The sequence below is a fragment of the Heterocephalus glaber genome, unplaced genomic scaffold, assembly GCF_053883595.1.
Source record: "Heterocephalus glaber isolate CG9 unplaced genomic scaffold, H.glaber_assembly_v1.0 deba00001442, whole genome shotgun sequence".
Lineage (NCBI taxonomy): Eukaryota > Metazoa > Chordata > Mammalia > Rodentia > Bathyergidae > Heterocephalus > Heterocephalus glaber.
In genome coordinates this window covers 31279298-31305434 of record NW_028258296.1, presented here as the reverse complement: position 1 = coordinate 31305434, position 26137 = coordinate 31279298, and the positions used below count along the sequence as shown (strand labels likewise).

At 35.8% G+C, this 26137-nt stretch overlaps 1 long non-coding RNA gene across 2 annotated transcripts in view; it reads left to right on the top strand.

The window, feature by feature from the left end:
- Positions 1 to 24887, top strand: part of LOC147827677 (uncharacterized) — a 38022-nt gene extending 13135 nt beyond the window's left edge. Inside the window, exons 2-4 of one of the 2 annotated variants that reach the window (XR_015452007.1) lie at positions 2320 to 2406; positions 2477 to 8060; positions 23805 to 24887. This is a non-coding gene — a long non-coding RNA (uncharacterized LOC147827677). Of the gene's footprint in view, positions 1 to 2319; positions 8061 to 23804 lie in introns of both variants that reach the window. The other variant, XR_015452006.1, reaches the window with a different exon arrangement.
- The last annotated feature ends 1250 nt before the right edge of the window (positions 24888 to 26137 follow it).

The following is a 26137-nucleotide window of genomic DNA, read 5'->3' as shown; positions in this document are numbered from 1 at the left end:
ATGAAGGTCAGTGTAGCAGTTTTTGTCCCAAATTATAACCAGTGATCTAGTAAACTGCCATCAGCTCTATTATTACCAGTAAGTATTCACAGTGCATTAAAAAGTGACTTGTGATCCTGCAGAATTAGGCATAAGTTGTTGTAAAATAAAAAAACAAAAAAACCTGTTTTGTCAAAACTGGCAGTGTAAAGAAGGCAGCACTGGAAGTGAAGTCATCTGTAATGCCAAGTACCCTCCATAAACTCTTAATGTGGTTAGGCTTTGGAACCCACTGTCCAGACTATTCTTTACAACTGTTTTTTTTTTCCCTGCCATTGGAGGCAGTCCTTGTTCACATTTTACTGTATTTCAGAGACTATTTCTTTAGAGGAGAGGGCAACGGTGAATATAGATATGAGTTGGTGGAACACAGGATTCTTCCGGTCCTCAAAGACCTCTTCATTTGGCCCAAGGCCTTAGAATATATTCAAACCCTTTCCTGAAAAACTAATTGCTGCCCTTCCCTAGTGTTTTTTTCTATTCTAGCATTCATTGTTTACTTAGTATATGTGAAAACTGTTCCAAGCTCTTTTTGAAGGTCAATCATAATAAAACTATGTCCCTGAAATAGCCTGGAATGCACTGAATATGTATCATGTACCCTGACTTCTATTTTGCAAGGTTTTAATTTTCAAGGCTGTTTCTAAATATTACTTTTCTCCAACATTTTAATATGCTTCATATGCAGAGTTTACCTAAACAGGACATTTGGCTAATGAAGTGAGATAATGGGGAATTAAATGGTATTCAGTGTAAAATGAACAACATTATTTACAGGGTATATTACCCATTGAGAAAAAGACACTTAAAAAAAAAAGAAGACAAAATGATAATTAGGTTCCTCAAAAGCAAAGTCATTGCCAACTTCTGATATGGTGTGATCACATGGGATTTCCTAATTTAATGCCAACTACACAATGGTAGTTCTTTCATGTATAAAATGAAGCTTACACATTGGTTGCCACAACTCTTGATAATAGGTGAACTTATTAGCAAAAGCATGTCTTATCTAGAAACATATGGGACTATCCAAAAATCTCGTAATTGTGAGTTAAATCTAAAAAAAGAGCTTTTTTTAGTTGGTATTATTTTATCACAGTACTATTAGCATTAGGAAAGAGAAATGAACCATGTGGCTTTTGATTTTAAGCATGAGGGATTGATAAAATATTTTTAAATGATGGGGAAGAACTTTCAAATATTAAAAATACATAAAAATAAGCTATGTGCTACAGGCCAAAATAAAGCTGACTTCACCAGAACTCATTTTACTTCTGTGTGTGTGTGTTTGTGTGTGTGTATGTGTGTGATCATAGGAATTTCACCCAGAGTCTTTGCACTGAGCTACTTCCATAGCCCATTAAACAATATTTTTGAAACAGGGTCTTGCCAAATGGTTGGGTTGCCCAGGCTATGCTTGAACTTGTGATCTCCTACATCAGCTTCCCAGAGTGCTGAGATTACAGGTGTGCACCACTATGCCTGGATAAGAATTTGCTTTACTTCAAATACATGAACTGTTGATAATTTTTAAATAACTTATAACTTTCCATTTTATATGTATATGCATGTTCTTATAACTCATTCAAATTATCTGTAGGTGGGAATCAAAGTTTCAGAACAAGGAGCATGTTGAGATCATCGGGTGGCAGTGTGGCGGAATCTTGTCACTCACTGCTTCCTTGCCCTTGCCAGACATTTCCAGCAAGGAAGGTTTTTTTTTTGGAGTCAGAACTAGAATGCACAATCTATCTGAGTGTGGCAGTTCAGGTGGTCACAAGAGATCGGCCTGCACTGGGATTTGTTGTTGCCCAGAGTCTAAGCTCTTCACCTTACAGGGCAGAGTCCTAGGTCCTGGGAAGACTGTAGGCTAAGGTGGGGCAGACCTTGCCCTGGGTCTGTTTTGATTTGTAAGTCCAGGGCTTACGCACATCACCAGGCTGTTTTAGTAATTTAAAGTGGACATGTTAAAATATTATTTTTGCATGACATTATTGAAACAGCATATTGCACAGTTATTATTCTTCCCAATGATACTAGAAAAGAAAAGAGAAAATAATTCTCTTGTCATACACAATTAGTGAACAAAGAGAGGGCACAAAAACAGTATGTTATGTGCACATATGAACTCCCCATGATGAATGCAATCATTATGTACTACAAATATGTACTGATAAAAGTAAAAATAAACAGTAAATAAAAACACCATAGAAAAATTATATTTTGGAAAGAATTCTAATTAGTTTCAGCATTGTTCTAACTAAGACTTTTTATTCTCAGGTATTTAACATTACTTGGGAGTGAAGGAAAGTTACAAGGAAAAATAGAGAGATATCCACTGGCAGGTTCTCTCTCTAAAGGGGTCAGGTGAGTATTCCTGAATCTAAGACTTGTTAATTAGGTAATTTGCCACTGATGATAAATTGATCTGCTCTAGACAACAGGAGGAGACAAGAACCCAGGAGAAAGAAGAAAAGTAACAGTCCTGTCAAACGCACAAGTTGAGAAATCCTACTTTTCACCCTGTGCTCAAACCTGGGCATATTGTCCCACAGTGAGTAAACAGCTGTGGTTGCTTTTCTGAGTTTTGAGTGAAGTAGAGAGTATATACAAAAAGGTATCTTGGCAATACAGTCCTTCAGGGAACACAAGGGCAAAGCAGGGGTAACTCAAAGCATCACTGACAAACAAAGAAGTGAGTTTTTAGTTTCACTGGCTTCCTATGTTTGTAACTTCATTCCTTTTCTCTGCCAGTTCAGCTACTCAGCTCTAATTGGTGACACACTCTTCATTCTTCTGCGATATTCTCTGCTGTTGACTTTTAAGACCTGTGGATTAAGATTGGGGCTAGGTAAGGAAGGATCTAGTAATGCCATTAGCACTGGAATATACATAACTAATAAAATGTTCTCTTCTGCAGGGATATTTGTAATTTAATAAGGATAATGATTAAGTCCAAAGAATCAGGGTTTTTGACTGATGATACAGACATTTTAAGGAAGCCTTCCCTATGTACTTCTATCATACTAATCTTCCTTTGGGGAAAAATAATTTTCACCCATAAAGGTTATCATTATATCAGTCAAACTGATTTGATGGGCTTGAGAATCACAAATACTAATAATAATATTTTTCAGGAAACAAAATTCATGTATGTACAGTCCAGTTACAAGTACATACATGAATTTTGTTTCCTGAAAAATATTTTTGCTCCATCTATCTATGAGGAACACTATAACTTTATTTTCTGCTTATAATAGTCACTGACCCCAACTCTGAAGGTCAGCATCTCTTTTCCAGATGTCTTCATTCTGATATTCTGATTCTCAACCCTTCACAAAAATGTTCATTCTCCATCTCCAGCCTGGTGCCTCCAGCATTGTCCCATCAGATCACATATAAATGCTGTTTCATAATCATAAATAGCACAAATACTTATTCCCCTTTCTTACCAATCAACTCCACTATTTCTCATGCTCTCCGTGCACTTTGTAAACTATAAAATGTTAAACAAAAGTGAATACACATTATCACCATCACAGATTTATCTGGAACCAAGAGACACTGACACTTGGATAAATCTGATTTTGGTAGAGTGAGTGAATTATAAAATGTGAGTCAAATGAAAGGATTTGTTATTGTTTGCCAGGACATATTCTTAAACACTTATGTGTTTTGGTTATAGCCATCATAAAATGTTTAAATTTCTAACTAGGGAATTGAAATGGCCCTAGAATAGGATGGGGGAAAAAGTGAAAGAACATGATGGTTTAGGTTTTGATTGTTATGTGACTAAGAATTCAACTGGGATAAATTTCAGCAGTATTGCAAACTGTAGATGGACTAATGAAGAAAACATGACACATGGACTCATGTATTCTGCATTTGGCAGAAAAGCTTGCTAAATTTAAAAGAAAACAGTGGAGTAGAATAAGAACTCTAGAAGAAATGTGGCACTGAATCTTATGTATTTCTTCAGTTTGAAAGAGAAGGCAGTTATTTCCTGTGTTTTGAGTGGATTCTGCTTCCTGAGGTACTTTGAGGGCAGCCATGGTCATTCTCTGCACCAAGCACCATTACCAGGTGACTGCTGTATGTGCGTCAATGATCTCAGAAGTGAATCTAGAACATGGAAAACTGCACATTGATCTCTGCTCTTGCTGCACTTCCTGCCCTTTCTCACAAGATGTGTCCAGTGCTCTGAAGGTGGGTGAAATAGCCTTCCATCAAGAGGGAAGTAGGTCAAGGACTGAGGAAATAAAACAAGGTAAATGTCTGCTTGTGCATGTATTTATTCCTCCTTCAAAAAAATAGCATTTGAAATAATGATGTAGAGCAACATATATAGAAATACAAATCTGAAATTCAGCAAAATAGGAAAACGAATCACTAATGTTGCAAGAGAAGATTTCTACAAATGAGATGTTGCAGTGTATTTTCCCTCTGGACAATAGTGTGAGGAAAAAAAAAATCTAAGCATAAGCCTTCATGGAACCAAACTGTACAGTTGCTGGAAGTATAATGCCTTGAGATATTCTGCCAAGTAAGTGGCGTTTCACTTTGTACTAAAGAAAACCACATGTTTCCTCACACTCACCAAAAGAAAAAAAGAAGAAAAAAATCACACCTCTATTCAGAGCCCAAGTTGTCATGGGAAAGGAAAAGGTTGGAGTTCATTTATCATATGCATTTCTATGGCTACAGAGATAATTGGGTTGATTCCATCTAGTTTTTGCTTCTCTCGCATTTTAATTGAAAAGCCTCCAGAGGGTTAGAAGCACAGAGCAGGTCTGAGACTTGAGCAGACTTCACATAAGCAGCAATAGCCACAAATGACAACTGGGAGACAGAGCAACTAGTCTTTTGGACCAGGAGTCTGCTGGATTACTACTTGACCCTTATGGGAATGATTGGGGGTGGGGGTTGTATCGTTCTATATCTGTTTTCTGCTTAAAAATACAGGTGTCAGTTCTGGTTACATTTAAGTTACCATTTTTATAATGGCATTGTGTCAGAGTGAGTATCTGACATTGGGACAGTTATTGGCCTGCAGAATTTAAACAGACCATTAATTAAAATGAAAGGCTTAAGGGCAAATGGCAACACAGGCAGCTGAGAGTAACACCAGGCCATAACTTTTGGGTAGTGTGAAAAGGGTATACATTTTACATCATTTTCATTTTTCATCATTGAACTTGTCCTTATTAAAACTTTGCAGGTTCAGTTGGTCAAGTTTTATGATTGAATACACTCTCTAAGCATGCTCAAGGTATGCTTAGGAGATTAATTTATAAGCTCTTCTAACTCTGAATCTCCAAGGTTTATTCTGTCTGTGTGTTGTTTGCATAATGCACTTTTGTACAGCTAAAGCACTACCTATAAAGGGATTATTTTCATATTCAGTACATTAAAAAAATCTAGCTCAATTCACAGATCCCATTCTCTGTTTATGCCTGAGATAACAGGTGAAAAGTATCTCATTACAAGTGTCCATGAAGCAAACACAAGCACATGAATGTTTGGGGAGAGAATGTACCCCTACTGAAATTAATTCCCCAATGGTTTTATTAAAGTCTCAAAATTGCATTATTTTCCCATCATATTTGAAATATTGCCCTCCCTTAATGCCTGCTCTAACCCATGCCATCTCATCTTCCCTGGAGTGTCTAGACATGGTGTCTTAGATTTATGTGTATGATCTCAGTGTGTTTCAACATCACTCCTGACTAATGCATTATTACAATACTTACAGATATTCCCAAGTGCCACTGTATTGATTAGAAAATTACCAATCTGCATATGCACACCATCTGTGCTGCAGAGAAGCAAAACATGCAGAATGACATTTGCCTTATTCGAAGGAAGATTCAGAAACCACTAATAGAATGAAGAGGGAATTCTTTTTTGTAGGGAAGGGATTTGCTTTTCAGAATAGGAAAAAAATACGCAATATGAATTTTTATAGAACTGTACAGTATAAACCCAGAGCATTTAAAACCAGTCATCCTTCTCTCTTTTCAAGTAGATTGAAAGCCCAGGTCGCGGCATGCAAACAGCATGCTTAACCATTTAGATCCTGGAAATGATACCATTTCAGGACCACTGGTGCCATGAAATTGATAAATCTCAGCTCCACTGCGGCAGCCCTTTGGTAGAAAAGCTGCCTGTAGTGAGCAGTCAGTTGTGTCTCAGTGGAAAGGCCGAGAGCGTGCCTGCAAAAGATGAATGAGACACTCACCTACTGGGCTGAAATGCTTTTTAAAGGACAGGAATCTGTTTATCTTTGATTGATTGTTCAGTCTGATACTTTCCTTTATAAAGTTTATTGACTACAAGCACATAAATCAAACAAAAACAAATCACAGGTTCAATTTTGGGGGCATTGACATCCTGCCATCACTGCAGCAGCTACTCATACAAGTCAAGGGGGCAGTAAGAAGGATGCAAGTAACCAGAGGAAAAAGCACGTGATGGAAATGGCCACTAGCAAAGCCCCACCTTATTATTCTTCTAAAGGATCTCTAGGTAGCAAATGTCTTGATACATACTGCGGTGCCAGTAGTTTAGGCAGCTGTTGGAATAAGTATGGTTAAGAAGAATAAAGAGTATTTTAGGACAATTAATTGCAAGCAAAGAACACTCTGATCCACCATTTAAAAATATCTTATTAATGAGTGCCCTTTTCATTTCCAGTCTTATTTATTAAAATGTATTTATTGAATGCTGTCCCATTCTTAAGAAAAAAATTAAAATTATTAAAGCAGGACTTATAATGTCCTTACAGTGAACTCAGGAAGTAACAGCAGGCTGCTCTAATAATATTCTCTCTCAGTCTTGCCTCCACCACAGGGCAGAAAATATTGCCCTGCCTGCCTGGCCTGATTGGGGTCTTTTTGCTACATCTGTGGGGTAAACTTTAACCACGGTGTAATCCAGATGGAATTGTGCCATTGACCCTAGTGATGCATCACATTGTAACTCCTTTTCAGCTAAGTGTGCAGGGATTACATCTATGGGAAGTGTTGTTAGCGTGTGTGTGTGTTTCTCTCTCCACAGTTTAGCTATGCCAACAAAGGTTTGCCATTGTGAGGAGTTAACGGAAGCATTTTCAGAGTTTGTTTTTTGGAAATCTCCTTGACAAGTGCTTCAAAAAATAAAAATAACAACATTCTTCATTCCCTGTGCATTTCTTGAGTTTATTGTTTTCAATCATTTACTTTCTAATCAGCTGTAAATTGCTGTGGGACACTTTAGGTTTCAGGATGATGGCATTATTTTGGGGCACCACAGGTCTGTCTTTGAATACAATTTCTGTATTTCAAGTGAAATTGGCAGTGGGGGATCTGAGCACTTGGCCATAAATCAGTCCACTACACATGGCTGGCTGTAAGAATGTCCACCTACTACCTTAGGTAGCAGGAATCATGTTATAACTGAGACATGGAAAATAATGCTAGTCTAACTGACAGTGGCTGTAGAAAATTGAAGGAAAGAGTTTACTGCAGGAAAGAATATAAAATGCATCCTGTATCTTCTTTGCAGAAACTTGGAGCACCTCACAAACCCTTCCCAAGAGCAAATATCACGTTGGAGTGGTCACCACTATCAGAGCCACTAATGAGGCCTAATTGGAGCAACAGAGTCTGCCTGTGCACATTAGCATCTCTAAGTTATCCCAATTAAGGAACAAGATACAATGGAGTGGGCAATGTCTGGATACCAGTGCCCTGCTTGGGAGCACTGTGAGGCACAAGGCCAAAGGCTGAGTGCCTCCAACCACCCAATGTGTGACCTAATTGCTAATTGATGCACAACCTTGGGTGGCCTGCTGCTTCTTAATGATGCTCAAGACAGTTTGGGGTCCTAGAACAACAAGCTTGTTTTGGAACAAAGCCAACAATTTATCTTCATTTATTGGTGTTTTGCCCTTTCAGGGAAAAAATACACATTGCCGTATGACAATGGGAAACAACGCTCTTCAGCACTACACTAAGAGGAGAAGAGGCACATCAGGCTAACAGGTAGGTAATCCAAGTGGCTATGGTATGTAGAGCACTGTTGGAGAAGTTATTTCTGGAGCATCAAGAGGTAAAGAGAAAATAGAGAAAGGTGCAGCACATTACATTTTAAAGATGAGGTCACAGAAAGAAACTTTTACAATGTATAGAATTTATCTCAGAATCCACTGTCTATGGGCATGGCTTCATTGTCACACTTTCAAAAGTCCATTTCTGGTCTTCACATTTTAGGGAAATGTGGAATGAGGTGAAAAGTTTTAGCTGAGTTGTGAAGATTAGGAAAGGATGGCTATCTTGAAAAGATGTAAATAGGGTGGACTGAAACTTTATACTCCTTACTTTGTTCATTAATTTAGTAATAAGTGTTCCAGGCACTCATATGTTCTCGGGTTTCCATGTTGAACAGCAGTGATAGAATCTGTGATTTTACAGAATTTAAATCTTACTTAAAAAATCATTTAATGCAATGAAAACAGTCATAGCTGAGTTTTATTAACTTTCTTAGTATATACTAGGCAAGGAAAGGATATTATTTTAACCTAGGGGTCAGAGAGTTTCCTGAAGATGTAGAGTTTACCCTGAGACATTGGGAGACCATCCTCTGGCCTTTGGGATATAATAATTTAAACATTTCCTTACAATTATGTAAAATTATACCTGTACTTGCTTTAGAACTAACAAGTAGTGAGTTTTATTTAACAAATATAGAGTAGTTTTTAAGCCTTTCTGATTTCTACATGATGTCTGATCTAAATGGGAAAATATGTAGCTTATGGGAAAAGTGAAGTATAAAGAAACTATTAGACAGGAAAGAAAGGAAGAGAGACAGGAAGGGAAGGGAGAACTTTAGAAAAACACACCCACTTCAAAGGGGACACCTATTAATAGATACAAAAAGAAGAAAAACAATTGGCAGATACAGATAGAAACAGAGTAGAAATGGAAGGAAAAAGATAAGGATATATTTCAAAAGGATTGGGACATAAAAAAATATATTTTACTGTGGGGAATTTCTAGTCTTACACGAGCTGAGCTTGTCAGGTATTTTTGTTTTCCTTTCATTATAGTTTCTGAAGTGATTATTATTCTAGCTTGTTCTCCTCTAGGTGCCAAAGAGCTGGTCAACCTCTATTTAGCTTTTCCAGAGACAGAAGAATAATGATTTTCTTGAATTATTTCTGATAAAGTAACATAAACCATAGGCTGACAATTATTACAGATATTTTGGCAACAAAAATTAATTACTAGCATAGTCACTGCTAAATTTATTCATGTAACAAATATTATGCAACAAATATTTATTATTTGACAGATATTTAGTGAGCTAGTATAAACTCTGTACAAGGCACCATCAAAGGATAATCATTAAGGTCCATAACTAATTTAAGTGTCCAAAATGTCCCACTAGTGACAAATTGTTTTTGCTCATGCCCCCTCCTCATATTTCTAGTTTCATCTCTGTCCTATAACATGCCCTCTTCTGTCCTTACCCAATCCACTTGCCTCTGTCTCTCATGTACTAGTCAAGATTCATGTCCTCTGGAGAGCTTTTTCCTGTAGTCCCTTTTTCCTCTCAAACTCCCTATGATCATGTTGCTATCACTGCTGATTTTTGATGCTTTTGAGTCTCACAAAATCATTACAGTAACAAAGTCACTTTTAAATGGAGGGAGGAGAATGTTTTCTGTCTTTATGATGCTCAATGGGAAGTCCCACAATGCAGTGCACTTGGAGCCCCAACTTACAGAGCACACTGCAGTAACTGTCTGTTCTCAGTGTTGGCTATTTTCCCACTTTGATGGGGCATTACTGGGCTGAATTGTGTCCCATTATAAAAGTCACATGTAGAAGCTGTCACTCCTCATATCTCCAAATGTGACTGTTTGAAGATAGGGTCTCTGAACAGGTGATTAAATTAATGTGTGGGCTGGCGTGATCCAATCAGACTAGTCCTTACATGAAGGGGAAAACTGGAAACACAGAGAGACACCAGGGATGAGCACATATAGCAAATTTCATTGGATGACAAAGGACAAAACAGCCATCTAAAAGACAAGAAGACAGATTTTATCTTTTTTTGGTAGCAGAGATCAAACTCAGGACCTTGCACTTGCCAGGCAGGTGCTATGCCATTGGCTACATCCCTGGCCCAAGAAGACAAATTTCAGAGGAAATCAATCCTATAGACAATTTGATATTGAACCTCCAGCTTTCAAAGCTGGGAGAAATAAATTTTTGTTGTTTAAGACACCTAGTGTGTAGTATTTTGTCATAGTGAGCAGAACAGACTAATACAAGCGGTATTTTACTCCAGGGAGGGAATCTAGAACAGGTGGCTTTATGTTCGCTACTCAGGTTTTATCCCCAGCTCACAGTCAGGATTTGCCCTAACTTATCTTACTGATTTTCTCTTCGTGATGAATTTTATGTTTGGAAATGTGTGGTTAAATTTTGTTTAACATTTTTACTTTTAATCTATTGAAGTTTCAAATAAACTAAAATCTAGTGTTTTTTTCAGTTTCCTCAGGAACAGGTATTTTTTTCATAATTACAAGTACTGTACATGTATAGAAAAGAGCAGAGATCATAAGCATGCAGCTCGATGAATTCTAAAAAAGAGTAAACACCCATCTTTGTCTTAGAATACTCCCAGTGAAAACTTTTCAAAAATTCATCGGGCATGTTTTCTATAGATTTTTAAAATAAATACTATTTATTAAATTAAGTGTTCATTCTGTTTATAATTTGCAAAGTTGTTATTTTTTCACCACAAGTAAGTGTTCAATCTTATAAAAATATCACTCTACATCTATCATGATGTTCATAATTTTCTAACTTTTTCCTGTTTTTTAAGGTGAATTGTATTTATAGATTTAAAAAATTAAATCCACACTCAAATGCTGAGCTGTGATGTTATGATCCTTTATATATATTATTGGATTCAATTTGCTAATAATTTGATTAAGGATTTTTTTTCAGGTATGTTGTTAGAGAAATTGGCCTGTATTTTCTGTTCTTGCAGTATCATTGTCAGATTTTGTTATGAAGGTCATCTGGTTCCATAAAAAGACCTGTGAAGTTTTGTTTTCTGAAAGAGTTTGTCCAAGGCTATGCTATTTACTAGTCTTGTTAAAAGCTGTCTTCTTTTGCCCTTGGCACCCACATGCATGAGCTGGTACCATTACAGACTTCAGTGTTGACATAGTCGATGTGGTGTATCCTCCTCCCACTCTCACCTGAAGATTTGCTCTCTAGCCTAGTCAAAATCCATGAATATAAATGGGTCTTGAGCATGGAGGAGGGTTTTGGCCAGTATTACACCCTAGACATATTCAAACCACAGAACTGAACTCCTGTCTGCTACCTTTATAGCTTTTTTTCTTTAACTTCTATTTAGTGGGCCTCTTACAAGTGGAATTAGATAGTTTCCTGACCTTCCAATGACTCTTTTAACTCATTCATAATCTAGAACCTCTTACCTCCATGAGCAAATGGATTAAATTCCTCCTGTTGCTTACCCCGCCTAAGCCACATGGTCTTTAAATGTTCTCCTGGCCTTTCCGCTTCTGGTTCCTTTTCCCTATAGCTTGCTTCCCTCAATTCACCGCATCACTCATGAACTCACGTACTTCACGTCTTTTCTCAACTGCCACCATCTGAGTGAGGCCAACTCTAAGCTATTGAAGATTGTAACTCCCAAGGGCCTTCCTCCCCTTCTACCTAAAACGATGGCACACCCTATCCTTCTCCACATCCTTACCATCATTTGATAAACAATTCCAGAATCACGTATTTGTTGATGAGTTGTTTCTCACCTACAGGAGAAACAGAGCCTCCTAAGAGGAGAGGTTTTTGTCTTTTGATTAGTACTTCCCAAGCACCTAAAATATACTTGCTACTAAGTAGCTGGTCAATAAATACGAGTTGACAAGATTCTCAAAGAACGTATTCCATAGTTTGCGTTGTTCCTTCAACCCAATATTTTTAAGGCTCTTAAATATACATGTAAATCTATTCATTCTGACTGACCGTGTGTTATCATATTATAAGACTATACCAGAATTCCTTAGTTTGGTTTTCTATTGTTATATATTAGGCTTATTTGAAAACTATGTATCCCCCTACACATTTTAAAGTTAACATCTAGCTTTTAAAGTCCAGATTTAAGAATTATAAAGGATCATGTTCAGCCTATTATATTTTGTACTCATAGTTTAAATATATTTTGGTCAAAACCTTGAAGTAGATTTGGCTAATCTAATTTGTGAAAAATGTCTATCATTTAACTTAAATGTCATATCCAGTCTTCATTGTCAAAACAAACAGCTATCAGACTTACTTTCTGTCAGAAATATATGACTTCATTTTTCAATTCAAGTAAATGTGCTTTCATTCCTATCTCCATGACAACCTTCTCACTTTTGAATTCTGTTTCTAAGATAGATAAAGTGAAAGAAGGATAGATGAAAAGATAGATACAAACACACAGCTTTGTCTTGTTTTGTCACTTGGAAGAAACCAGGAACTGCTTCCCCGTCAATGTTTCTTTACCTAGCTTAGTGCTTAGTCCTTGGACTCTTCATGAGCTCTGCATTCCTGAAATGTCTCCTAGGCACTCAGAGATTTTTAAGACCTAGGGCAATCCATCACAGTACTTTCAAAAGAGGGAAGGATGGTCCTTTCTTTTTGAAAAGAAAGACTGTGAAGCTATGCATGGGTAAGAAAAGAGAATAAGCCAAGCTGTCTCCTAAGGACTCACAACTCCAATAAAACTACTACAAAAGTTGAAGATCTAAAAGATAATTTCCTTAAAACTATGCCTGGAAGAAAATGACTGTATTGCACATACTTTGAGGTTGAATTCTTGGGTTGAAAGTATGGTGCAGTCAGAACTCTATTAAATATTAAGCAGCTTTCCAGAATGTTTGACCCAGTTTTTATTGTACAATTAGATCATGTGTTGCCATTGTTCCATATCCCTTTACATGGACACATTAAAAAAAAAATTAACCATATGATGCATGTGCACCATTCTATTACATTGTAAATTTTCACTCCCCTCATGAATATGAGATTGAATTTCTTTTCATGTTTATGGTCAGTAGGGTTGTCTATTCTGTTAATTCATGGTTCCTTGCCATTTTTTCTTTTAGATTATATACTTTTTACTTATTGATTTGCTGTAATGTCTTGTATATCCTGGATGCTAAACTGTATCTGTCACACATATTGCAATTTTTTTCTCCAAGACTATGACTGTCTTCTCTTTTTAAGTAAAGCTTTTATGGTAAAACAGTTTCAGATTTTTTTTTTTTTTTTTAAGTAGAGTTTGCTACTATGGTCTGATTTTGTGAGGCTCTCTGTCTTAGTTACTTTCCTTATTGCTGGAACAAAATACCTGACATCCACCATTCAAGTGAGGAAAGATTTATTTTGGCTCCTGTTTCAACAACAGAATGGCGCGGCAGAGAGCATGGTAGAGGAAGAGCTGCTTAATCCATAGTGTCCAGGAAGCAGAGAGAGTAAAGGGAGGAGCTGGGGAAGGAGATAAACCCCGCTAGGTCATTCCCTAGGGCAGTGGTGACAGAACCTATGACTCAGGCATTCTTTTTCTTTTGAGACAAAAGATGTTAATGTACAAGTTACTTTTTCTAAACTAGAACTTCAGTATTCAGGTTTAATTGCAGTGTTGCACTTTGGGATAAATAAGTGGGTTTGGGGTTGCAATTTGGGGATCTTCTCTAAAAGATACATCATCATTACCCTAGTGACTTGCCTCTCCTGAGCAGGCCCCACCTCCTAATAGCAAATCAGCTATAATCCACTTAGTCTAATAACCTTCCAAAAGCTCTGTCTTCAAACACATGAGGGACTTGGAGACTTCCAGATGCAAACCCTAACACCCTCCATTTGACAAAAAAAAATTCCTATGTTAAAACCTAGTCACTGCTGTGAGGGTATTAGGAGGCCAAGTTTGAGAGTTGATTAGGTAGTGAAGACAGAGACCTCATGAGTGCCATTAACACCTTACAAAAAGATAAAGGCTCCAGGGAGCTTTCTGGTCCCTTTCTCATCATGGGAGGACACAGCAAGAAGGTGCTGTCTGTGAACCAGGAAACAGGCCCGTGCCAAGCATTGAATCCATCACCATCTTGATCTTGGAATTTTTAGCCTCTACAACCGTGAGAAATAAATTTCTAGTGTTATAAGACACCAGCTTATGGTACTTTGTCAAAGAGGTATGAACAGATTAAGACAATTGTACTACAATTCCTGTATACACTATTCGTAGTTCTTTCTATTGTGAATAGTTTACATTAGTTTGATATACTTACCACAGGCAAATGAACTCATATTGTTTTATTAGGGAAAGTCCACATTTTATTCCAACTCTCTTGCCTCGTGTTCCTTTTCTGCAGCACAGTCTCACCCAGGGTATCAGGGTATTACATTACACTAGGTCATTATGTCCCTTAGGCGCATCTTATCCGTGACATTTCTGACTTTTTGTTTGTTTACCTGCTTGACGCCCTTAAAATTTTTGAGATGAATTGGTCAAATATTTTGGAGAGAACCTTTCTATATAATGTTTTTCTCATGGGGAAACTTGGTTATAGCTTTGGGGGAGGAAAACCAGGGATGACAAATACCATTCTTATAAAATCTTAAGAAGGCTCCAAGAAGAATGGCAATCATTAAGAAATAAAAGAAATAACAAATGCTGGTGTGGCTATGGTGAAAAAGGAACTCTCTTGCATCGTTGGTTGTAATGTAGACTAGTACAACCATTATCAATATATAAATTCCTCAAAAAACTAAAATTAGAAACTCCATATGACTCAGCTATCCCCCTTCCAGGTGTCTTCCCCAAAGAGCTAATGACATCATACTATAGCCATATATATTCATGGATACATTCATATCAATTTTTTATAACAGCACAATTCATAATAGCTAAATTCAGGAAGCCTGTACATCCATCAACAGACAATTGGATAAAGAAAATGTGGTATCTATAAACAATGGAATAATGCTTGGCCATAAGGAGGGACAAATTTGAGACATTTTTAGGAAAATAGATGCACCTGGAAAATATAATGTTGAATAAAATAAATCAGATGCACAAGCTAAAATACCATATGGTATCTGTCATTTGAGTAAGGCAAAATACAAATAAAGAGAACAATAAAGAATGAGTAGAAGGAGACAAGTGGATGAATCTCTTGCAAATAAGAGGTCCAAGAGACTGTGGGTGAGAGGAAAAGGTGGGGGAATAAAGATGGAATAGTAGAATAAAGATATGCCATGTATAGGAACCTAATAACCTCAATGAATGTAGACTTTATATGTCATAAACATGTGATAAGATTAATAATATCAACAGGAACAAAAATGGAGAAAGGAGACTCAGAGGAGGAGGAGAGGTGGAAGGGCAGGGGAAGGGGAGTTAAAAAAAAAGAACCAAGCTGTATTATGTATACATACCTTCTCCCCAAGATGATTGTAAACTGCATATACTGGAAGCACGTACTAATGAAATAAAAAGGAGGGTACAAAATATCAACTAGAATTATCACTATTGAGGTAGGATAATTATTCCTCCCCTTCCATATTGTTTTCTTTGGAAAGAATTCACTATAAGCAGTACTACAAATTTATGTTTCAACTCCTTTGAAATTCTTTTGCAAAGGAGAGGTGTCTATTCTTCCTCATGTACTTGTTTGCTCCATCATTGAAGTATATCAGTATGGAATAAAAAATATTTATGTTATGTTCTGGATTGTAACCCAGTATTGCTTTTTTTTTTTTTTTTTGGTACGGGGGATCAAACTTGGGACCTTGCGTTTGAGAGGCAGGCGGGGAAACCACTGAGCTAAATCCCTGGTCCCCCAATACTTCTTTATTTATTTTGTTGCTCAAATTGTTCCAGCTTTAACTTTTACTGTCTTTTTTAACTTTAATTATAGATTTTATTATAAGCATTTAAAATTAATGTGATAGTATTTACTATTTTTCTTTGCGGTTTGTATTACTTGGCTCCATTTTTAAGAAATTATACTCAATTTTACCTTCTAAATATGTAATATCCTACTGACTCAAATGCAAATTTTTAAAAGATTAGTTTCTGCTTATATTTTTGTGTATAATATGTGGCAGAGATCCAAATTTTATTCTTTGGATATCTTCCCAAATTTTCCTGTATTACTCATGTAATAGACTATTGTCTTATTTATTTATAAATTTGCCACAGATATATATTAAATTTTGCATAGTTACAAATCTGTTTCTGGGCTTTCTGTTCTTTTTAATTTAACCACTTGTCTATCTCTGCATCACTATTCTAATTCCTTAATTATTATAGAAGTATAAGAACTTCTGTTCTTCAAAGTTATATTGATTAATCTTGGTTCTTTAAATTATGATCAGTTTGTCAAATTGCATAAGATTTGTGGTTAGGAAATTAATTTGAAATGCACTAATGACTTCCTCTTTGGCTTCCCTTTCTCTTTTTCCTTCTAGAAACACTTAGAGTAGATTAACATCTTTATTTTACTGGGCCATCTTAGTCATAAACTTTGTTGATATCTGTTTCTTCCAGGCTATTGTATTTTTCAATAATGTATTGTTCTTTGCCATAAAGTCATGTACATAATTGACTACAATTATCTTTACTTATTCCATAATTTTTGTTATAATTAAAAATAAATTTTTATTTCTAATACATTTTTTCCATTAAGCTTATTGGTACATTTTAGGTATACAATACAGTTACATTCATCACTGGGATCTTGTACCTGTACATGATGTATCTTGGTTCTTATTTTTTCCCCATTCCCAGCCCTCTCTTCACCCCCTCCACCCTTCCCTATTTACAAAAACTTTGTTTCCATTTTTTTCCTTTTCTCATATTTTTCTTTTCCCTTCTTTCCTCTTCCCTACCCCTCCTACTTTCCCTACTCCTTTAGAACTTTTCTTCCTATTTCACAATATCAATTATACATTTTGATCCTTATTTACACTTTTAGTTTTTCACACAAGAGAAACTGTTCGGTATTTACACATGTGTGTCCTATTTCACTTAAAAGTATGGCCTCAATGTGATTCCACTTAGCTATAAATGTCTCTAGTTTCTCATTCTTTATGGCTGAGTAGTACTCCATTTTATAAAAAAAGAACACATCTTCTTTATCCAGTCTGTAGTTGATGGGCAATTGGGGTGTTTCCAAGTTTTAGCTATTAAAAACTGTGCCACTATAAACATGGGTGCACATATATCGCTGTGGTATGATACTTTTAATTCTTTTGGAAAGATACCCAGAAGAGGAATAGCTGGGTCAAATGGGACCTCTAATCCCAGTTCTTTGAGGTATCTCCTTATTGATTTCCACAGTGGTTGCACCAGTCTGCACTCCCACCAACAATGGAGAAGGGTTCCTTTCTCTCCACAACCCTGCCAGCATTTATTATTGGTTGATTTCTTGATAGCAGCCATTCTTTCAATACATTTTTGTTACTTGTTGTGACCATGTACAGGAGCAACTTTGAATTTGGTGTATTGACTTCATATGCAGAACCTATGCAAGCTTTCCTATTAATCTAATTATTAATTCATCTAAAATCCTGAGTGAGTGGTGCTGTTACTTATAAGCAACAGCAATTTGATTTTTTCTGTTTGACTGTACATGTATTATCTATTTGTCTTATTTCATTGTTCTAACTAGGATTTCCAGTGCAGTATCCAATTGTGGTATTTAATTTCCAAGTATTTAGTGATTTTAGAAGTAAGCTTTTGTTACAGGTATAATTTCTAAATTAATTCCATTGTGATAAAAGAACATACTCTGTCTTATTTTACTCCTCTAAAGCTAGAGACCAGTTTTATGGTCCATCAATGTCTTATCCCCAAGACTATTTAGTATGTATTTGAAAAAGCTGCTGAAAAAAGCTACTTCTGGTGTTTGAAGCTCTGTTTCTTGTTGCCCATGTATTTAGGATTGTGATATCTTCTTTGTCATTATGAAATATCTCCCTTTATCTCTAATACTATTTCTCATGTTGAAGACTACAGTGTCTGATACTAATACTGCATAGTCATTTTAGATGTCTCAATATGAGGACTTCCACAGTATCAAGCTTTTAGCATCTATGTCGATGTCTTTCTATATTTTAAGTATATTTCCTATAGAAAACATATAGCTGAATTTTGCTTTCTTTTTATATAGTTTGAGAATCTCTTTAATTGAACTCTTTTGTCTTCTTTCATTTAGTAGAAATATGATGGGGATGGCAGAGTTTAAATCTGTAATCTTACTATTTTCTCATTTCTTCTAGCTATATTTTTATCTTTTCCTGCCTTTTGTCTTGTTTTGAGTATTTTTCTAAATGCCTTTTATTTCCTCTATTGAATTATAAGTTGTCTGTATTTGTTTTATACATTTACTGCTTCTCTTAACTGTAAAAGGTGCATATTTAATTTGTATAGGCTTCCTTCAGATAACATTATACTTTATTACTCAGCTTGTAAGAATCTTAAAGTTAAGTTACAGCAGCACATCCTGTATGTTGGTATTGACACACATTTTTTCCTACATGTTACAAATTCCCCCAAATATAGTTTGACCTTTAAATAAATTATTCTTTTGAATAAATGGTTAAAATGTGGATGTTTACTCACATCTTTTCCATTTCAGGCAGCTTTCTTCTACTATGTAGGTTCACATTTCCATCTACAATATTTTCTTTCTCTGGAGAAGCTCCTGTAACTTCTTGAAGTAAAGACTTACTGGCAATAAGTTCTTTCGAGTATATTTGCCCAAAGAATATCCTTATTACTTCTTTATTTCTGACATATTTAAATTGATACTGAATATTGGATTGCCGAGCTATATCTTTTCTCCAGCACTTTAAAGATGTCATCACTGTCTTCTGTACTGTTGCTATTATGACAAGGAGCCTGTTATTTTTATCTTTTTCCCTCTATAATATATATATATTCACCATTTTTAAGAATTGCTCCATGACAACAATTTTCAGGAATTTGATTCTACGTGCTTTAGTCTGTTTTTGTTAAGTGTCCATCTTTCTGGGAGTTTAATATGCTTCTTGGAGCTGGAGGTTTATCTTTCTCTGCAGGTTTATCTTTTTAGTTATTATCTCTTCATGTACTTTTTTTCTGTTCCCACACCTTTGCTTTCACTTCAGTCACATTTATACATATGCTAGAACACTTCGTACTATCTCATAGGCTACTGAGATACTTCTTTTCAAAACTTTTTTTGGTATTTTTTTATTAAAATATTGAGTCTTTATACAGACTTCTGAAGCTCTTTCTGTATCTCTCGCTTTTCGTGTATTTTGCCTTGAAAATTCTAGCATTGTTGTCCTCTTGGAAAGCTAATCTTTGACTTATTTTGATGAGACCTCGGTAGTCTGTTTGGGTTTTTCTCTCAGTACCCTGGTCAGAAACTGCTTTTATGCAGAAACTTTTAGTGATTACAAGGCTTTTTTATTTATTTTTTTCTTTTCAGAAATCATAGCCCTGTAATACAGAATGTCCAGTTCATAAGATGTGTTATTGTATATATTATGTTCCATTTTTTAGTTGTTTATAATGAGAAGTTAAGTTTGGACCAATGCTTGTTCCTGGCCAGAAATAGGAGACATCTTTTATGATTTTAAATTAATCTGTATTGTTTTTACCGATGTTGCTCTCATGAACAGTTTAAAAATAGCCATAATCTGGATATTAATCCTTAAAACAAGAAATTAGTTTCAGCTAGAAAATCCTAATCTGTTTCAATCAGAATATTTTTTTCTGAGTGGATTTGTAATTAAGCCTAACAAGGTCTTGCTCTCTAGAGAAGTGAAATAGTATTTATTTGGGGGGGATATGTTACCTGATGGCCATGCTTCTCCATTAATTGAATGCCTATATGTTGTCATATAAATAGTTTTTGCCCTGTTTCTTAACCTCTAGAATGAAAAACTGAGGATAAGGTGAGATATTATTTTAGATTTAGCCTTCATTATATTCTTCTAGCATTCTGAAAGGAAATGAAGTTACAACTACATAGCTGGAACTAGAATGTAAGCACTAAATGATATCTCAGTCTCGCAAGGAAATGATGCCTCTGTTATTTCCCAAATGTATAAGCTTTCTTAGGCTTGTAGAATGTTGATTTTTTTTAAAATTCGGGAATTTCAATCCTTTCCTAGTAGAAAATTTAATGTAGTATAACTGCTTCAAATAAAATTTCTAGGAGACAAAATAACACTTTTAAATAGAAGACAGAATTATGTGGCAGCATCTCATGCTAGTGCACTTTATTTATTTTCCCCTCAAGCCTTATTATTTTTATTATTTATTTATTTATTTATTTATTTTATACGTTAACTTTATTGGTACATTTTAGGTGTACATATGATCACATTCATCATTGGGAATTTGTATCTTTACATAATATATCTTGGTTCCTATTTTTTTGACCATTCCCCTGACCTCCCTTCAACGCCTCCACCTCCCCCTATTTACAAAGACTTTGTTTCCATTTTTTTCATTTTCTCATATTTATTCCTTTCCCTTTTTTTCCTTTCCCCAACCCCTCCCTTTTTTCCCCTTCCCTTTCCCCTTCAGATTTCTTTTCCCTATTTCACATTATCTATTATACATTTTGATCCTCATACAATTTAAATGGCTATTTTTCATAAACAAAATCTATTTTAAAATTCTATATATAAAACAGTTGAAGAAGAATTGTAAACACAAACATTCTGTTATTTTTCTTGGCATTTAGAAAGTACTTCTTTGGAGACTTACTTTATTTTAGGTCCTGAAATAATTTTATAAAGTGTACATAGTTTTGCTTGCAAAGGTCATGAGTAAGTACAAATATACCCATTTTAGTACAAGCCAAAGCTTTTAGTTTCTCCCATACCTCACCATCTTCCTCCAAGGCTGAAAACGAAAACATATCTAAATTTGAAGATAGTTGCTCATTTCCTGAAGTTAAACAAAATATACATATTACATTAAGAGTGTTCAAAGTGAAGTGGTGACCGGGGATTTAGCTCAGTGGTTTCCGCCGCTGCCTGCTGCGGAAGCGCAAGGACCCGAGTTCGATCCCCGGTACCAAAAAAAAAAAGTGAAGTGGTAAAACCTGATTCATGTTGGAGGACAAAGGCAAATGCTGCAGTGTGCTTCTTGGCTTTGATCCCGTAAGTCCACGTTTAGTAAGCAAGTGGATTTTCATTTAGATTCAGGCTCTCGGATCCTTTTGGTAACAACAAGCTGTAGTCCAGAAAGAGCTCAGTAAAAGCATCATCATCATCATCATCATCATCATCATCTTCTTCTTCTTCATCAGTCGTCATCATCAATAAAACAAAACAAACAAAAATGAAACATTGCAGGGCCGGGGATTTAGCTCAGTGGTTCCGGCACCTGCCTCACAAGCGCAAGGTCCCGAGTTCAATCCCTGGTACCAAAAAAAGAAAGAAAAGAAACACTGCAATAACAAAAATAAACACAAACCTAGCACAGAAAATACAGTGAAAAGTGAGTATTCCAGAAATTTGAAATAATTTCCACATTAAATCATACTTTTGTTTCTCTCCTATGGTAAATGTTTAAAGATCTACAGTAATGTTGATTACTAATGAGTTTCTGACTTGATCTATGATTTTGGAAGATAGTAGCGAATGAGCGGAGTGTTCTAAACAAATACTGGTTTATATCTGTGAATATAAAAAAGTGCATTGTGATGGAAGACCATTAATTTAGAGTAGCTAAAGAGTTTGAACATTACTTCAGCAGGTATTCAAAACCGTGCATTTGAAATCCATGAGAGGAAAATATGTACTTTATGAAGAAGACAAGTTTTCAAGTTTCTACTACTCAGATTTTCATGAGAGGCATTTTGAAACTTGATGGCAGAAAATGTGCAAACTAGAGATATGTTCATTCTCTTACTACTTTATATTTAGAGGCTAAAGGTAGTATGAGCTGCTTTCATACTTTGTTGAAAGGCCTGCGGAAAGTAAATATTTTTAAGAGAGCAACTTATCTGCTGCTTCTTTCAACTACTTTGACTCTCCTGTAATAGTTTGCCTTTTAATCTCTTCTAGCAGATACTCCCTCCCAATCTCCTCACTAGTTCTTATTAATCTTCCTAGTCCTGGATAGCTGGACAGCTCACAACATCAACTCTGTGTGAAGCCCTACTCACTATATACGTAATTAAAATGAATGCCACTGGGATCACGCGATGCATTTAAGAGGATCAGGAAGAGTTGACTGTATATGGTGAATCTAAGAGCTCTAAGATTGTACAATACTCAGTAAGCCCAAAGCCAACATCAAGTGTTTTAACAACTATGAATTGTTTTTACTTAAGAAAGGCCAGATTTAATCACTGAAGAAAATGAAGCAAACATGAAAATCCATGATCACCTCTTCCTGTCCCATATAACCAACTTTTTTGGATAAGGCAGACAGTATACAGACTAATCGTAGAGTCTTAGATTTTAGGGTCTGTGCTCAATATATTATTTAATAGATCTGAGAGACTTTAGAACTTCAGACTGAGTGAAACTGGAGCCTTGTTGGCAGTCTCTAATAAAACCTCACCTACAGCAAACAGATTCTGGAACCTTAAGTGGAGAGGGAGAGGGAGAGAGAGAGAGAGAGAGAGAGAGAGAGAGAGAGAGAGAGAGAGAATCTGTTTATCCAGATTACGTGATGGTAGAAAAGTGATTGGACATTTTTTATAAGATTAAAATTTTCCTAGATATACTGAAGTTTGCTTTTTTTAAACCAATGGACTTTGGAATCTATAGTCATTTTGTAAGAGCACATTTCAGTATATTTGCAAAGAGCAAATAATCACCTATTTAACTCTGTTAGAAATTACTGTGACCTGTGACGTATGGTAAGCAGCTTTTCTTTTCTGTACAGGAACAGTAATAGACCTGTTTTGAAACAGAAAAGGGGTTAAATTAGAAAAAAAATTTGATCAAGGAATGCAACAGGAAAATGGACTCCCTAAAGCAGTGGAGGAAGCTTCTTATGTGATGAAGTTTCCAAAACTATTCAGACTTCAATGAATAGAAATCTTTTAAAAATATGGGGGCTGGAATAGGGTTGTTAACTCCTGTGTTTTCCAAGCAAGTATTTTAAATGAAAACAAATTTATGGATTTAAAACATACTTATTGAAAGTCTACTCTCAATCAAGACTTATGCTAAAATCAGTGGCTGCAATGACGAATCCCTATCCTTATGACTTTATGGTTTGGGGATTGGTGTTAACCAAAAACACAAACAAACACAAACCTGTAAGTGTGATCGGTGCTGTAAAGAATATATACATGCATAAAAGGTGTCAATTTGGCCATTTTTACAGAAATTATGAAGGAAAGACATGGTCATCATGCTTATGACCAACAGTAATTGAGTACTTACAATATGTCAGGTAATGTTCTGGGCATGTTTTATGCATAACATTATTTAATTCACACAGAGTTCTAGGAAGTGAGTAATTTTATTATCCTTATTTTAAGGTCCAGAAATGAAGACACAGAGAGATCATTAACTTGCTCTTGTTTCATAGCTCACCAGTGGTGCAATCTGGATTCAAATTCTGACAATCTGGGACTAAAATTCATATTCTTCATGACAAAATGAAAGACAATTTTCATAAATTCAACTTCAGTAAAATCTTATTACATTGTTCTTTTTTTTTTCTTTTAGTGGCAGAGTGGTAAAATTTCGGGACCAAGGTCATGACCAGTAATGGAAAGTCACTCAGAACACGATTGTTCCAATGAGGACACAATAAGACAAGAAGAAATCAGCTTGCGTGTAAAGGACAATGCACCCTTCTTATATTATACCTTGAAGTGTATTTTCAATTGTAGGAAATCTTAAACTGACTCTTAAAGTTATTGCATTTTGTGCCCCTTTTAACTTATAAGGAAAACAAGTAAAATGTCCCAAAGTAAAAGATAACGTAGTAAGATACATAGTAGATTCCTTGTTACTTCTGTTCCAAAAGTAGTTTGGAATTTTCTTTTTTTAAGAAAATATTCATTTGTTTGCTTTGTTTGTTTGCTAAAAGACAAGAAAGAATAAATTATAAAACAAAGTGTTCTATACCCTTTGCACATTTGGTTAACTTTGAATATGGTTGTAAAGATGAGAAAATACTAGAAATAAGACAAAAAAACCAATGGGTTCCAATAAGCATTTAATTTGACTTTAATGGGAATTATTGATGTGAAGGAAATGAAAATTGATTACCAAATTCCTCAGGATTACAAACAATCTGAGAGAAAGACGTTCCATTTTTACAGATCTGGGATGCAAAAGTCCCTGACAATGAGTTTTACTTTGGTAGCCTTCAATTTATCAGACCATATCAAGAGCCTACCTCACTGGTTGGCTCCAGTAAGGAAGAGAGTAATGTTTTATAAAAGCAACTGGGGTATCTCACCCACAGTGGGAAATCACTTTTAAGCTGACATCAACAAGCCCTCACCAAGCCTTGTTCCTGGGAGAACTCACATAAATGACTGCTTTTCCCAGTTGAGATGGGCTGCCTACTGTGGTGATGACTAGTTCAAAGACATGGACTAGGGACTTGCAGTCAGGCCTTTCAAGGGGTAACTACAGAGTGTTCCCTTTGCTTCTGTTCCATGCAGTGAATGTGCAGACTCAAGCAAAGCCCCAGAAGGTGGGCCGGTAGGTCAGATGCATCCTACTGTTATGACTCCTTTCTGTGTTTGTATTTGTATTTGCTATGGACTATAAACCATAATGATGCAATAAAGGGCTGTGGCCATGAATTCCACTTGGCTGTGCAGTGTGATTTCATGGAGAGGCAAGTCCAACTGTTAGGAATTCAGACAACTTAATGATTTCAGTTTCACTGCATTGCTCTGCTCCCTGGGAATCTAAGGAGATAAGTGAGTGGGCACCTCTCATAAATCCAGACATGCATGGTACATGTGAATAGTGAGGGAAGCTTTAAATCCATGTAGAATGGTAGACCAATAAAAGTGTTCATCATAGTTTGGGGTGAAAAATATTAATTAACTAGGAAAAGGTGATAAAACGTACTTCAAAAGAGATGAAACTACTCAAATATCTTTCTTTGTGCTTATTTATATCTACATGAATATAAAATACCATTAGTTCTTAATCTTTAATACCTAGGGGATTTATAAGCATATTGCTTCAATAAAACTTGGTTCATCTGTACAGTACATGGCTCTGATATGCATATTTAATTAGTCAGAAAGAAATTTACTTGTACAGATGGTGGTATTAGAGGGTCTTACTTCAATTTAAATTACTTTCATTGGAAAAAAAGTACTCCTTGGCTATGATTTCCGAGTAAAAATTTAACTTTTATAACATGTGGAATATACCTACTTGTAGTAATTATACATGAATAATCCCATGCGTTATTGTAAAATATGTAAAATTTTGAAACCATTCATAGAGAGTAGTATCATAACATGATAATTCAGGACTCTCAGATGCAAAGCAGAGGGCTGTAAACTCTAAACTTTCTACCAAAGTATAAAAGAGCTTAGCAAAAGAGCATGGGGGATCCAATTACAGCTGAAAGCAGAGAGCAGTGTCCTCCGCTGACCATTGCCACTTAGGTCATTTAGCTTACACATTCGGTAAACCCATTAAACTCCTGCTTCCTGGATAAAACTTGAAAGAAATTAGAAGATGATCCAAGAATATACCTGGGTAGACCACAGGAAGTCATCTGGACTATGTGTTCCACAGCAGGAACCTGAGTCATTTTTCTCTCCCTTTTCTAGAAAAGGAGAAGTAACCTTCCCCACATGGCAGCTTGGTGTCTTCCAAAATGCAACACTTATCCTGGTGAAACAAACACCCAAATAAAAGTCATCACTTTCAAAGGCAAGCCAGTCACAAAGGAAGACAAACGGCTTGTAGCATATTGTATTGATTATTACACAGTAGCTGGTATTAAAAATGAGGGAAATAAGGGCCGGGGATTTAGTGCAGTGGTTCCACCACCTGCCTTGCAAGCACAAGGACTG